The sequence below is a fragment of the Elephantulus edwardii genome, unplaced genomic scaffold (genome assembly GCF_000299155.1).
Source record: "Elephantulus edwardii isolate Elephantulus edwardi_28Jun2011 unplaced genomic scaffold, EleEdw1.0 scaffold00060, whole genome shotgun sequence".
NCBI classification, from domain to species: Eukaryota; Metazoa; Chordata; class Mammalia; order Macroscelidea; family Macroscelididae; genus Elephantulus; species Elephantulus edwardii.
In genome coordinates, this window is record NW_006399810.1 from 2005035 (window position 1) to 2022036 (window position 17002).

The window sequence follows — 17002 nt, forward strand, 5'->3', positions numbered from 1 at the left end:
CTAAGTGCCCCTATGGTTATCACAGGAATCCAGAATTAAGGTTGCATAGCGGAGTGCATTTGGGGCTGGGAGCAGGGGGATTATGTACCAATGAAGATGTTTATTTTGCTTTTCAAAGAGAGGAGGGAACTGGGGGGTGGGGGGGTGTAGAGAAAAAAGTGCAACAATGAATGAATAGAAATCCAAAATCTCTGTAAATGTTCATTAAAATTAATGAAATTTTTTTTTTTAAAAAAAGGAGTCTTTGGGTAGAATGGAGGGACAAACTTGAACCAAGTTTTCTCTGACTTCTACTAACAGTCTGAACTTACTCATAGCTGACCCTCCAACAAGTTTTCAGAAGCCATCAACTGCGTGAGAAGAAATTGCCTATTTTCTACCTAGAAACAGCTGGAGAGTGCGAAATGACTGCCTCTAAGTTAACGGTCCAACTACCTATCCACTAGTCCACCAGAGCTCCCTCCTCATTCCTCCCCGCCCCCCCACCTCTAGGCCCAGTCAATCAGTGTTCTAACTTTCACCAGTTTCTATAGCTTGCAACCAAGAGTCCTATCATCACACCTGGTCCAACATTGGTGATTACAGCTGTCTTGTCTGCTTCCAAGTTTGCTCATCACCCTGAGCTGGTTTTAACAGCCAGGTTCCTGTTCCGTCCCTTCCTTGTATGTCTATACCCAATTTGCAGTGGCTTTCTTTTTTCCAAGCACATCTTAGTCCTCTTTGTTTTTTGGTGTTCTTTTTTTAAACTGGTTTGCATAGATTGCAGTGATTTCAACTCTAACTTCTTGTTGTGGTTAGGTGTCATGAGGTCATCTACTATTCATAGCAATCTTATGAACAACCAATCTGAATCTTGCCTTATCCTTTGCCATCCTTATCATCTCTGATACACTCAAAGACGGTGATTGTTACAGTCACCATGTCAACCCAGCTTTCTAAATTACACTGTTGTTGTGTACCATCAAGTGGGATTCGACCCATAGTGGACCTTTCAGTGGTTTTCCAAAAGTAGTTAATCACACGGGAGGAAATTGGCCACTCTTCAACTCCACTTCAGACTGGTCATTTTTCTCCCGGGGGTGAGAAACTTACATCTTCATATAACATATGCAAACACATTATTAAGATCATAACCATGGAGTTGAAGATTCCCTAACTGGCCATCTCATCCTCCTCAAGTAAGAATGATGTTTCATCATCTTGACAACTTCCCAGATTAAATACTTGTAGAGACAGGAAATTCACTGCCCTCAAAACCATCCTTTTTCATTGATGAACAGCTCTGTCTCTGAGAAGTGTCATTATTATTCCAAAATAAACATTTTATACTATTTCTGCTAAATCACACGACAAAAAGTAAGGGGATGTTTTCCCTCCTTGTCTATTTATCAGACTTCCAATCTGGGCTCTATCACTACAATACTATAACTAAATGCATTCCTCTGCTGTTTGTAGGGTTTTCAGAAGCCTGTTATTAAGAAGTGGGTGGCCAACCCTACTTTCTAATCTGTCTTAATCTGGGAGCTCTACTAAAACCTTTCCACTCCAGGTAATTCTTGTAGCATTTGACACAATGGTGGCATAGCTTTCAGTATCAAGGTAACTCATGAGTTATCAGTACATCAAACTGACAGATAAACACTGTACTAGTTCGAACAATGTTCTTCCCAAACACAACAAACTGCCAATTCAGTTTGTAACTCTAATAGCAAATCAGTCTTCACACCAGGCTAAAGGGAATAAGGTAGAAAAACCTTCTACCACATGGATTGACTCCCACAATGGGCTCTAATGTGTCAGGAAGTGTGAGGATTGCACAGGACAGAACAGAGTTTAGCTCTGTTGTTCCTGTAATCTATGAGTCATACATACTCAACAGCACCGAACAACACAACATTTGTCAGAGCTTCAGATATATGAAGATAATTACCATATCTTCCTTTAGCATGCACGTTTCTACAGTTCCTTCAGCTATTTTTTAAAACACATAGCTAACAGATCCTTTGACAGCTTGATTCCTTCCATCTAGGTGCAGTCTAGATTTTCAGTGGGTCTTTCAAAACATGTCATCCGCCCACACTCCCTAACCCTGAAGTAACTCTTGCAGAGGCTTGAAAACTACAGAAAACTGTGGGCATATCACTTCCAGTGAGCTAAAACTGCATTTAAGATAACAAATCTTAAGATTTTTTTTTCTTCTTTTGTTTTGGCTAACACATCACATATTTTATTTATAATTTTAATACCATGTCTGATACACAAAATGCATCCAAAGGTCTCTGTTGTTGTTTTTACGTGTCTTTGAGTTTAACTACGACTCATAGCAAACTTACGAACAACAGATCTGAATCTTGTTCTACCCTGCACCAACCTCATGCTCAAGCCCATTTTTACAGTCAATCTATGTTTAGGGTCTTCCTCTCTTTCTCTGATCCTCCACCATTTCAACCATGATGTCTTTGGCCCCACCTGGTAATGTGTTCGAAGTAGTTAAGAGAAAGTTTCCCCATCTTTGCTTCTAAGGGGCACATTGATGGCACTTCCTCCATGACTGTTGTGTTTGTTCTTTTTACATTTAATGGAATACTCAATACTCTCCACCACTACCGTAATTCAAAGGCATCCGTTCTTCTGCTGTCATCCTTATTCATTATCCAACTTTCAGATGCATAGGAGGCATTTGAAAATATCATGGTTTGGATGAGGCACATCTTAGTCTTAAAAGTGAGATTATTGCTCTTTAGCACCTGTTTAACATTTCGAGGTAGTGTAAACAGTTTGCACCCAATTGCAGACCTAATGATGGGTGGTTGGAACAAATTAACACACTAGTAGACTGCTCTGGTGATCTCTTTCCGTTAGGATTAAAGCCAAGAAACCCCTTGACAAGTCTGCTCTGTAATGCATGGGCTGTCATAGGTCAGATCAACTGAACAACTAACAACCACCAATGTAAACCCCAAGAAAGTTTGTAGCCTGAAGCTCCTGATGCTCAAAAAGGTACAAGATTTTTTTTTCATAAAAATCTATAACAATCAAAGTCTCTTTTCCTTTCCTACCATGAGCAAGCAGCAGATTAATTTTTATCCATTTCTTTAATCCAAGCACCAAGGTAGGACTCTAGCTTGATTGTTTATCCAGGTATAGCCAGCACCTGACGTAAAGGCTGGGACACGGTTAGGAACTCAATAAAAGCTGATGAACCAAATAAACACATGAACTTCCATCCGTTGTTATTTACTTAATTTTTAAATTTCAGCTTTGAGATTCAGTTAGTTGAGGTCATTTGCAGTCTAACTCTGCATTAGTTATACTTCTTAATTCACGTTGCCTCCAAATTTAATAAATCTGCCTTTGTCAGATTTACCTAAGGCACCGATGAAAACACTAGACAGGCTGGAGCCAAAGCTAGAGTTCTTACTTTAACGTTCAGTGATAAATGCCTCCCAGGTAACACTGAGTCATTACCAATGCTCAAGCTTTGGAGCTAAAGGAGCAAACTTAAATTATATTTCATTATCTTACTGTCAGAAGATTTTTTAAAGTGAAATTGCAATAAAATATTTAATCTGCTCTGATAAGGTTTGCAATAGAAATATCTAGACAGAGAAAGAGAAAAGAATATGTGGGGGGGGTGGGAATTAAAAAATATAAAACAACCAGACCTACTGGTCTAATAGAGATAAATGGAACCTCTGTGACTTTGAACGTTAGATGTTCTTTAAGCTTGGAACTGAATCCACCCTCAGGAATCTACTTTTAGCCAAGTAGATAAGTTTACAAACTGAGTAACAACACTAGGAAGAAATATACTCTTTAGCGTAACAAAGATGTTGTTGCTGTTGTTGCTAGGTACCATCTAGCAAAATACAACTCATAGTGATCCTATGAACAAAAGATCAGAACCTAGCCCTGTCCTGCACCATCCTCATACTTCTTGACACACAAGAGCCCATTGCAGCAGTCACCTTTTCAACCCACCTGGTTGAGCATCGTCCTCATCTTTGCCAACACTCTACCTTTCCCAACATCAAATCCCTCTACAAGGAATAGCACCTCCCAGTAATATGTCCAAAGTATGTGAAGTGAAGCCTCATAATCCTTGCCTCCAAAGAGCACACTGGCTGCACCCTCTCTAAGACATCTAACAGAAGATGAGAATTTCTACTAAATTCTGCACTTTGAAATTTATCAAATGTATAATTTATTGTGCATTAAAAAAGCATTGATAGAAATGCAAAATTTAAAAAAAAGCAGCACTGATTGTCAGAAAACACAGCATTCATGATGGAAATGAAGTCAGAGAGAATTGGATAGAACTTTGTGTGATCAATGACTTATCCTTTGCAAAAAGCTTTGATAGGGATAAAGAACATAAGAGGTAACTAATACAGAAATCAAATTTATTACACTTGTGCAAAAACAGGTGCCTTCGAGTCAACAACATCTCATAGCAACTCTTTGAACCTTGCACTCTCTGAGCCAATTGCACTGTCTTTGACACACCTGACTCCATTGCCACAGTCACTGTGTCAACCCATCTCAACCAAGGTCTTCCTTCCTCTCCTTGCTTATTCTCCCCCTTTCCAAGTATTATGTCCCCCTCTTGGCAACATGCCCAAAGTATGTGAGAAGGAGTTTCAAATCCTTGCTTCCAAGGAGCAATCAGGGTAGATCTGTTTGTTCTCTTGGAAGTCCGTGGTATGTGCAATACTTCTCTATAGCACTACATTCAAAGATAGCTTTTCTTCTTCTGTCACCTTATTCCTTGCATAGCAAGTGATTAAGTAGACCATGGCCTGAATCAGGCCTAATTTGCTCTCTAGACTGACAATGTTAGCACTCTAGAGAGGTCCGTCACAGTAGATTTTTCCAAATGCTACTCATCTTTTCATTTCCTGATCGCTTGTGCCAAAGATGTTGTTTATGGATCGAAGCAAGATGAAATCTTTAACAACCACAATCTTTTCTCCGTCTATCACAATGCTGCTTATTGGCCCACTGATGAGAGATTCTCTGCAGCAAACACTTCAAGTCATGATAGCAAAGGTCAATATAAAGATATGATGATTTGTTGTTGTTAGACAAGTCATAGCGAGCCTATGAACGAAAGACCTAAGCGCTGTTCATAGAGTTTCCAGAGTTAAGCTATTTCGGAAGTGAATGCCACTCCTTCTTCCGAGCTCCACCAAGCACTGTCCACCATGGGTAACCATTATCACGTTTGGCACATCAGTGTCACAGTGTTTAGCATCACAGCAACCACGAGTTACTGCTGTACAGCAATGCACTGAGCAGTGCTATGCCACTTAGAAGAATGTTTGACAAAAAACAACCTAGACAAAGCCCTTGGAATTTTTAACTAGGAGGCTTTATCACCTCCTTTCACTGCCCTTAATGAATCAACTTTCCATCCTAATGCTCACCAATCTTGGCCTATAAACTGTAGAACCCAGCTACAATGGCTTTCAAATTGGATTCCAGCTCCATGCTGCTGACCAAAAGGCTTTTTTAACTAGGAGGCTTTATTTAACTGGATGATAATAATAGTATCTAATTGATAGGGTTCCAGAGAAAAATAAGCAATCTCCTCCCAAGCCATTCACAGCCTCTGAAAACTCACTGTAGAGTCAGCTCTAAGTAGCCTGGGTAATATTATTTATATTTTAAAATACTAAGTGATTATTTAAAATTATAACTTCCCTTGTATTGTCTATAAATGTCAGTATATTATTAATATTTGGATAGTTATGTATTATAAATTGTATTCTAAATTAAATAGTCATCACCTTTCATTTGTCAAGTGTAGTATTGTCTTTATCCAAGACTTGTGCACATCAATATAGATTTTACTTACTCACTTTTATATGATTTATACTCACTTCATTTATATGATTAAAATGTATAATATCTGTCACTCATCATTATTTCTCATAGGGAAGGTCAATACCATGAGTCAGAGCAAAGCCAGGAGCTGACCATGGAACAGAGCATCAATTGCTCATAAGAAAGTTCAAGTTGAATTTGAAAAAAAATGAAAACAAGTCTACAAATGTCAAAATAGAAATACAATTTTCTGTGTATACTACCTGAATTTAGGGACCACCTCGAGAACAGACCTGATATATTGAACACTAATTAATGAAGTCCAAACAAATTGGAGTTGGCATCAAGCACATAATATAAGAAGAAAGTAAAAGGTCATGAAAAAGACAGAAAATGAGAAAGTGCAAAAATGTATATCAGAAGAGACTTTGACACCTGGGTGTCAAATTTATAAAAGCTAAAACAAACAAAAAAGTATGAAGAAATAAGAGTGCTGAGAAGACAAAGTATTATCATGAAATATATGCAAAGATCTGTGTTACAAAACCAAAAGAGAAAAACATGCTCAGCATTTCTCAACTTAAAAGAACTGAAGAAAACTTCAAGCCACAAATTATAAAACCGACCCTCCACCTTTCCAAGGATGATGTCCCTCTCCAAGGACTTGCCTCTCTTGGCAACATACCCAAAGCATATGAGAAGGAGTTTCAAAATCTATGCTTCTGTGGGTAGAGTATTGAATCACAAAGGAGTCTTTGTATCAAAGAGTTGGTTGACAGTGAATCATCCCAAGAAGTCATGTCTGATCAAGAATCAGTGATACTGAAGTACTCTTCCAGACTACACTGATTTCATTAACAAAAACTAAGGCTCCAGGAATTCACAAACTATCAACTGAAATGTTTCAGAAACAAATGCAGCACTGAGCATGCTCACTTATCTATGTTAAAAATTTGGAAGATATCCCCCTGGCCAACCAACTGGAAGAAATTTGTATTGATGTCCATTCCAAAGAAAAGTAATCCATGGTAATACAGAAATTATAGAACAATATTATTAACATCACACACACACAAAAAAACTCTTGCTGAATGTATTTCAAAATTGTTGATCAGGTATCAAGAGAGAACTGCCAGAAATTGAAACCAGATTCAAAAGAAGATATGGAATATTATTGCTGAAATCAGACAGATCTTGACTTAGACAAGAAGCCATTTTTTAAACAGAACAAAGGAACAATTGTATGGTTTTAAATCAGGAAGGTTGTTTGTTACTGTTGTATACTCTCTCCATAGTTAGTCAATCGTTGTGCTGAACAAATAATCTGAGAAGCTGGACCATCTGAAGTGGTAACAGGATTAGAAGAAGCCTCACCAAAAATCTTCTTTACCCACTTTGCTTGCCAAAAATAAAGATTAGAAACATTGATGAAATGCAATGGCTATAGCCTTCAGTATAGATTATATTTCAACATAAAAACCCAGAAATCCTTATAACTGGACCAATAAATAGTGCCACGATAAATGCAGAAAAGACAGGAGTTGTCAAGAATTTAATTTTACTTGGATTCACATCAATGTTTATTGAAACAACAGTTAATAAATTAAGTGCCACATTGCAGTGGGTAAATCTGTTTGATATAAGATGATCTGTGTAAAGTGCTAGAATACAAGGATGTCACTTTGATCCAAGCTACGGTATTTTCAATTGCTTCATATGCCTTTGAAAGTGGGACAAAGAATAAGGAAGACCACAGAACTGATGTTTTTGAAGTATGGTGTTGGCAAAAAATATTAAAAATGGCAAAAGAACAAACAAATCTGACCTGAAAGAAGGAAAGTCAGAATGTCCCTGAGAACTGAGGATGGTGAAAATCCATCTCAAATACTTTGGACAAGTTATCAGGAGGGGTCAGTCCTTGGCGGTAGACATCATGCTTGATAGAGAATCAACACAAAAAGAAAACTCTCAGAAAAATGGATTGACACAGAGGTTACGACAATTGTGTGGGTAAATTGGCATCAGTTTCATTGTATGATCACTAGGAGCGAAAACTAATTTGACAACAACTATAGGAAAATAAATTTCTGTTTTATAAAGCAGGTTTCTGAGACGCGGGAGTCTCAGCGGCCGGGAACCGGCCTTGGCAGTGCGGCGGTGCCTGAGGCCGCTTCCCCTCCCGCCCCATGGAGGGGCCCCCAGGCCTGTGGCCAGGGACGGATGGGCCCTGGGAGATGCGGGAGCGGCTGGGCACCGGCGGCTTCGGGAATGTCTGCTTGTACCAGCATCGGCAACTCGATCACAAAATAGCAATTAAGTCTTGTCGCCTAGAGCTAAGTACCAAAAACAGAGAGCGGTGGTGCCATGAAATCCAGATCATGAAGAAGTTGGACCATGCCAGTGTTGTAAAGCCTGTGATGTTCCTGAGGAACTTAATATTTTGATTAATGGAGCAATGGAATCCTGTTCCGGAGGAGATCGTCGGAAGCTACTCAAACCAGAAAATTGCTGCGGTCTTAAAGAAAGCCAGATACTTTCTTTACTTAGTGACATAGGGTCTGGGATTCGTTATTTGCATGAAAACAAAATTATACATCGTGACCTAAAACCTGAAAACATAGTTCTTCAGGATGTTGGTGGGAAGATATTGCATAAAATAATTGATCTAAGATATGCCAAAGACGTTGATCAAGGAAGTCTGTGTACATCATTTGTGGGGAACACTACAGTATTTGGCTCCAGAGCTTTTTGAAAATAAACCTTACACAGCCACTGTTGATTACTGGAGCTTTGGAACCATGGTATTTGAATGTATTGCTGGATATAGGCCTTTTTTGCATCATCTTCAGCCATTTACCTGGCATGAAAAGATTAAGAAGAAGGACCCCAAGTGTATATTTGCATCTGTAGAGATGACAGGAGAAGTTCGGTTCAGTAGCCATTTACTTCAACCAAATAGCCTTTGTAGTTTAATAATAGAACCCATGGAAAACGGAATGCAGTTGATGCTGAACTGGGATCCTCAGCAAAGAGGGGGACCCGTTGACCTTGTTTCAAAGCAGCCAAGATGTTTTCTGTTAATAGATCACATTCTGAATCTGAAGATAGCACACATCTTAACTATGACTTCTGCAAAGATAATTTTTTTTGCCTCCTGATGAAAGCCTTCATTCACTGCAATCTCATATTGAGCATGAAACTGGAATAAATACTGGTTCTCAGGAGCTTTTTTCAGAGACAGGAATTTCTCTGGACTCTTGGAAACCAGCCTCTCAATGTGTTCTCGATGGAGTTAGAGGCTGTGATAGCTATATGGTTTATTTGTTTGTTAAAAGTAAGACTGTATATGAAGGGCCATTTGCTTCCAGAAGTTTATCTGACTGTGTAAATTATATTGTACAGGACAGCAAAATACAGCTACCAATTATACAGCTGCGTAAAGTGTGGGCTGAAGCAGTACATTATGTTTCTGGGTTAAAAGAAGATTACAGCAGACTCTTTCAAGGACAAAGAGCAGCAATGTTAACTCTTCTTAGATATAATGCTCACTTGACAAAAATGAAGAACACTTTGATCTCAGCATCTCAACAACTGAAAGCTAAACTAGAGTTTTTTCACAAAAGCATCCAGCTTGACTTGGAGTGATACAGCGAGCAGATAACTTATGGAATATCCTCAGAAAAGATGTTAAAAGCATGGAAGGAAATGGTAGAAAAGGCCATCCACTGCGCTGAGGTTGGTGTCATTGGCTACCTGGAGGATCAGATTATGTCGCTGCACACTGAAATCAGTCACTGCAGAAGAGCCCCTATGGAAGGCGTCAGGGGGACTAGATAGAGTCTCTGGAGCAGCATGCCATTGATTTATATAAGCAGTTAAAGCACAGGCCTTCAGATCACTAGTACAGTGACAGCACAGAGATGGTGAAGCTCATTGTACACACTGTGCAGAGTCAGGACCGTGGTCTCAAGGAGCTGTTTGGTCATCTGAGCAAGTTGTTGGGCTGTAAGCAGAAGATTATCGATCTACTTCCCAAAGTGGAAGTGGCCCTCAGTAACATCTAAGAAGCTGACAACACTGTCATGTTTATGCAGGGAAAGAGGCAAAAAGAAATATGGCATCTCCTTAAAATTGCCTGTACACAGAGTTCTGCCCCGTCCCTTGTAGGATCCAGTTTAGAAAGTGCAGTCACCCCTCAGGCATCAACATGTCTCCAGCCGACTTCCACAGGACCTGCACATCCTCTGTCATGCGTGGTAACTCAAGATGGGCAGAATTTAGCACAAATGATAGAAGAAAATTTGAGCTATCTTGGCCATTTAAGCACTATTATTCATGAAGCAAAGGAGGAACGGGGCAGTAGTATAGTGAGCTTGGACTGGAGTTGGTTAACAGAATGACTTGATGCTTGTTCACTGCCCTGAACCTATGGAAGTGGTCACTACACATGTTGGATGTTTTACCCCATGAAACTTTCTTCAGACACCAGTCAGTGGAACAGCCATTATCAGAAATTACTTGTGATTTTACAAGCATAAAGTTTTGATTTTGTGTAGTTTTAACCTCTGCACATACATGGTTTCATAAAAAAAAAAAGTCAACGAACTTTTTAAAATAACCACAACTACTTAGGAAAAACATTATGATCCAGTGTAAACTTGGTATAAATATTATTTTCAAATAGCTCGTTAAGTTTTAACTTTTGGGGTGCCTAAAGCCCAAAGTGGTCATTTATACAGAAAAGAAAACCTCAACATGTATTTTAAATAAGAGCTGTTTGCCTATACTTTTGAGGAAGTAAAATTGGGCTCATTGGAGAATAAACCCTACCTCCTTGTGCTGCACTCGATGAGTGTGCTTGCTGGCATTGTAAGGAACACAGCTCAATCCCGTTTTCAGTTTTATTGCACATTTGGCCATTTCCCTTTCCTGCAGTAGGGACTGTGCCTCTGTGCCTTTGCTACCACTTGGTTTCTCAGCCTTGTTAAGAACTGTGCTGTGTGTGTATATGTATTTAAAATGTACATTTAATAATATCAGAGAAAACACTTGTTAATTTAGAATGTATTTGAAAACATTTATCTGTTTTTTCATTTGTAAAAATGAGTCACTTGTCAAAAAATCTTCATGTCTTGTCATACAAATTTATAAAGGCCTACACTTCTTTATCTGTAATTCCAAAATACAAAAAGCTTGAAAGTAAAGATTTTTAAGCTTTGTGACAAGTCATTTGCTTGTAAATCTGAATTGACATTGGATCTATGTATCCCATTTAGTGTGAATATTCATTTACATTGCTGCAGAAATAGTGTTTTTTATTACAAGAAATGCTGCCTCAGACCCTATTAGGGTTATGTAGTGGCATACTATAATAGATACACTGAATTACCTTTCTAAAATCCAAAAGTTTCAGAATTCTGAAATACCTGGCTTGATGAGTTTCAGATAAAGGATTGTAGATCACCGCATCTGTTAAGTAAGTTGGAAGGTATTGTTTAAAAAAGAAATGTGAAATGCTTTTGTATTTCTAGATAGTTTTTCACTTTGTGTATTAAATAATTTTGAAATTTAAAAAAAAATAAAGCCAGGTTTCTGTGGTATTTTTGTTAAAGAAGCATTAACTAAGACTGCGTGTTAACTATTTGCACCAACTAGGAATTCCTACAAACACATGAGTTCCTCAGATTGAATTTTCCTATTCCTTCTATCATTTTACAGTAAATATTAAGACATTAAATTAAATATGAATACTAAGACTTTACTGAAAATAAGTTGTGTTGATATACCATCCACTTGGAACTGACTTATAACTTCTAACTGACTCTCTAGTGGATTTTCAGAGCCTTGTAACCACAGAGCAACTGGAAGATTGTAATTGCCTGTCATTGGGTCGGCAATGCAACCCTTTATCCAGTAGGGCAGCAGAGCTCCCTTAAAATTAAATAGCAAAGTGATAATTTGCACTGTTATGAGGTGCTTCTCCACTCTAAACCTAAACCCACAGCCATGAATTCAGATGCATAGCAACCTTCCATCAGGTCTCTGAGGCTGTAAATCTTAATGAGAGAAGACTATCCATCTTTTTCCCTCAAAGCTGCTGGTGGATTCAAAGTGCTGGGGTCCTGCTTGGCAGCATAACAGATGCCATCAGAGTGGTCCCTCCTCCACCCTAGCAGTGTTACATGAAATGACCACATTAATAATATTGCTATTGTTGTGTGCCTTTGAGTTGGAACCGACTCATAGTTGACCCTCCAGTAAGTTTTCAGCAGCTATAAATTGCACAGGAGGGGATTGACCATCTTTCTCCCTGGGAGTATCTAGTGGATTCGAAGTGCATAAGGGTAACAGAAGAATCAATGCCTTTGAGTTGTGGTGCTGGAGAAGAGTCTTGAACATACAACGGACCGCCAAGAAAACAAATAGTCTGTCATGGAGAGGGTGAAATCAAGTTGCTCCTTAGCGGCTAGGATTGTGAAGCTCCATCTCACATACTATGGGCACGTGGCCTGGAGGAACCAGTCTTTGGAGAGAAAAAAAAATTAAGCTTGGCAGAGTGAAAGCCAAGGAGAAGAAAACCCGGACGAGATGGATTGACGCAGTGACTGGGTTAATGGGGGTAGCTGTATCAGAGACAGTAACATTGTCTCAGGGTAGGGAAGGGTTCAGAGCTATTGTGCACAGGGTTGCTGTAAGTCACAAGCAACTCAACGGCACATGACAACAATAAACTTTGCATTGGATTGGCAGCACAATTCCTTACCACTAAGCCATCCTAGCTTCCTACACTAATACACTGGTGGGTAAACCCAAAAGAAGAAAGTCTATATGGTAGATTTGTATGTAGTAACAGTTTTCTATGTTAGCATTACGGGACCCATTGTACAGGTTAATATTAGAGAAGTCATTTTGTTCTGATAGCTACTGTAAGAAATGCATGCCCCAATAATTTTTTTAATTTTTCCCCATTCATTCATTGTTGCATATTTTCCTCCCTGCCCACCCCTCCCCCAGTTCATTTTTCTGTTTGAAAACAAAAAAAAATTTCTTCATCATGATACAATACCAAGTCCATAGTCCACTTTACTATGCATTTCTTTTTCTGTAATTTTATCATGAAAATAATACCTAATCCTATATTTCTTTTATACAGTTCTCTCCCTCATCTGTTTCAATGCAGGAATACAGTACACATTATTTATCCCCTCTTTTTTTAGGTTCCCCCCAACCCCGATGTCAGTCCCATTTTACAACAGTGCCACTATGTAGTATATGTCCTTTTGTTACTGAGATTTTTCACTCAGTATAATGTCCTCCAGGGTCAACCATTTTGTATAATATTTCATGAGTTCTTTGTTTTCCAATGCACCATGAGAAGTCAGAAACAATAACAACTCCCAGGTGTAAAAAAATCTTAACTGCCAACTGCAATGAACTCTGTTTAACCCCCATGCCTAACGTCTGTATAAAAATCCAATCCTTGCTTCCCCTCAGGGTCAGAATGGCTTAAACACCAGCTCACGCCCAGACCCAACCAATAAAGCTTTGTTGATTTCTTAATTTTAGCTGACTACTTAAAATCCACTTGATGGCACATAACAACAAACAACAACAACTTAAAATCTCACAGTCTGCCACAATAGTAATGTCAATTTTGAAGGGTCTGTGGAAAATTTTAATGAGGTCCAAAGTTGCTGAAAATACAAATTTAAAATTGATGCATCATTTCATAGAGTAGCTTGAAATATATACTATAGGTAGAAATTACATAAACATTTATGTAAAAGAGATTATGGAAAAAATAAGGCACAGAAAATTGCCTCAGCATGTTATCATTTTCAAAAACAACAGAATCAAATAATTATTTTAAATATATACTTTACTAAGTTAGAGATAGCATTCTAATATGATTGTTCTTAAAATTTTGAATGAGTTGCTGAAGTATAACATCTTATGCACAGAATATCATAGAACTCATTTTTCTAGCTTGTTTTTGCTTTTGTTCATTTCTCATTTTGCAATTAATATTAGTGGTTAGAGGTGAGGAAGGAATTATAATGACACAACATCACGACTGTGTTTTCATGAAAGCACTCTTAAAATGGAACCCAGATCTAAACTTTAATCAGATCAAATATCTAACAGGTGTTTCTATTATTGAATCATGGAAAGAGTTGGGGGGAAACCTACAGATTTTAAATTCTCTGAAACCAGAAACTAAATTATTCTTAAAAGAGATCTCGTGCAAACGAACCTTGGCAAAAGAGATTTTAAATGAGCTCTTTTAAATAAGCTGTACTTTCTAATGGGCAACCCAACTTGAACTGTGCAAGCTTCTAGTACATTATTCAAAGGTTGCTTTTCCTCCAAAGAAAGCCATGCTGTGTCCTCTGCTTTTGCAGAGGCACACTTCTGGGTTGTAGTTGCCTGGGCTCCTAAATTGTCAATTATTTGTCAAGCTTTCTAGCTTGTGGATTCTCCAAAACTGTTTACTTCCCATTTGCCCACTCTGAGCTTGTAAGTAATAATGATGCACATTCACAGAGTGGTGTTTGTTCCCCAGCCAACCTTTCTGGGTGCAGTCTGTGTTGGAGTGAAATATTCAATGCAGGAGACAAGTGTTTACAACTGCCCTTGGGAATCAACTCCAAATTTAAGTGTTTCCTTAACTTGACATTTTGCTCACCTTGGATTACTTCCCTTTCATGTTTAAAGTTTTAGTCACTGCTGTTTTGTCTTTTCAGATAGTCAGGAAGCACATGCTTGGTCTACTGCCCTAGATTCACTTTTCAAAGGCACCTTATTGAAAAGGATTTGCAGCTGGAGCAGAGGTGACAAGCTGACCTTTGCAGGCTGCAAATACCTTTGTCATAATAATCAGCGGCTTGCTGGTCTGGAGGAGAACTATTCTCTTGTCTTTCCTTTATTGTTTCTAATATCAGCTCTGGGTCATTATATATATTCGTCCAGTCTACAAAGAGAGAGTATGCCCTTGAAGTGCCCCAGATTGTAATTTCCACTGAAAAGTCAGCCATGAAGAAGGTATTTTCTCCTTTAAAAAGCTTTTAGAGAAAATGTGCACCATACTTTTAAGTATATTAACCAATAAAATGGATCTTCAGATAAAGATTTACTAATCTTTGTGTATTTTTTACTTATATTTGTGATGGAATTTGCATCAAAAAGGCTACCAGTTCGCACTAAATATTTCTTCAAAGAGCCTGCATCCATTGATAAAGTGACTGTATACTAGTAAAACAAAGAAACAAACGCCCCTAAATCTTTAATAAATTAACAGACACTGGCCCTGAGTTGGCGCTAACTTTAGGAATCCAAAATGCCACTGTGACATAATGTACAGTGGTCAGGTGATTCATCAATTCCCAGCTGCCTCAGCTGTTTCTTCCTCGGTCCCTAAATGTAGACATGGAATAGACACGCACCACCTAACAACCGGGAGCCTCCTCACGGGGTGAGGATCATACTGGTAAGAAGAGGTGAGTGAAAGTCACTGGGACTTGCCCTCCCTGTCCAGAGAGCAAAAACTAAAGAGCAAAAAGAGAGCAAAGAGTAAAGGCAGGGTTGCATACCACCAGCAAAGTCTTGCAAGAACTGAGGATTGACCAATTCACCCACCAAGCCACACACAGGTCAAAGGTGTGTAGCGGGAGCCAACCATCAAACAGAAATGAGAGAAGCTTCAAGCAGATGTGACATCTATCAAATGTCTATTTAACTCGGTCTAAACAAAAATCACATCATTTCCCAAAAATAATGGGAAATTACAATCTTCATCAGGCAGTTACAATTGTTGTTATCTTCACTGAAGCACACATACATAAATCTGTAAATTAGTGTACGACTAATGTTTTGCTCTTCACACTAATTTGCAAGGAAGGAGCTCTAAGCATCTCTGACATCTGAATCCACCAGCAGCACCTCAGGCAAAAGGTGAGCAGTCTCCACTCTAAAATGTACGGCCTGGGAAACCAGGCAGAGGGTCCCTGAGGCAGAATGGACTCAATTTCACAACTTTGCTTCAGAGTTAGTGTAATTGTCCTGTTATCTACAATAATATAATCTTCAAAGATCTTGATGTTTCCAGCATCACAGTACATAGGCACTCTTCTAATAAAACCTAATAAAGTAGGAAGGAATACCTGAGACACTACTCTCCAAATACTCCCCTTAGAGCCTGAGATAAACCCTTCAAAATTTCAATTGTGGCAAATCAGTGAACCTTTAAGGAGAGCAGAGGTTTAGAGCATGCCCCTTCCATGATCAGTTTTCTTATCTCCTGCCTTAAGAAACAATCCTGGAATAGTCATTTTGAATTTTAGAAGCAAAACATTTTAGCGTGTTGCTTTACCTCCTCTGCAGAATTACATATATGTCTTCCAGTTTTGAGTAGAGACCAATAAAATGAAAACAGACTCTACAACTTTGTCTGGCTACAGTTCAAACTTCTCTATCACTTACTCCTTACGATCCAAGAGAGTCCAAGTTTCTGTAGCAAATAAGGATGTTCTATGAAAACTCTAACCAGTATCACTAGGAGAACCCCAATGTAGGTCTGTAGATGGTGGAGAAAATCCATCCCCTTCCTCTAGCGATGACTTATTTTTCTTTTACGAAGAAGCTGCTGCTTTACTACTTGATCTTTATAGAAATTGAATGCCTAACCATGGGACATCAAATGACCTGCAGCCTGACCTTCGCATCAAGAACTGGGTATTGCTCCTTTGGGTGGCCACAGGATAGATGTGTATATCAGGACCCAATCATCAAACAAAAACAAGAAAGAGAGCTAAAGTAGGCTTGGAAGATAAGAGTAACTTCCATGAGCTGGGCGGTAAGATCCTATTAACCCCAACACAATTGTATTTCCTACTCTCCCTCAACCCATGTCTATGGTTCCTGGGATTTTCTTTCTGACCAAGTGATTGAAGTGAGGAGAGTAAGAGGGAAAATCAAGCCTATTATATAGATTATTATATAATAATAATAATAATATATAGCTATTATATAGATAGTCTGGTGGTACCTGAAAGTGGAGTGCTGTAGTGTTGTACCTCCACTGAGACCCTGGAGGACAGTGGTAAAGGCAATTACCTTGCTTGCAACACTAATTTGGTTGTTCCACAAGACTGGAATGGAGGAGCTATCCAGAAGCATA

The 17002-nt window shown here is 38.7% G+C and overlaps 1 pseudogene; it reads left to right on the top strand.

Moving 5' to 3' along the window:
* Nucleotides 1-8012: 8012 nt before the first annotated feature.
* LOC102843931 lies at nucleotides 8013-9471 on the top strand (annotated as a pseudogene).
* The last annotated feature ends 7531 nt before the right edge of the window (nucleotides 9472-17002 follow it).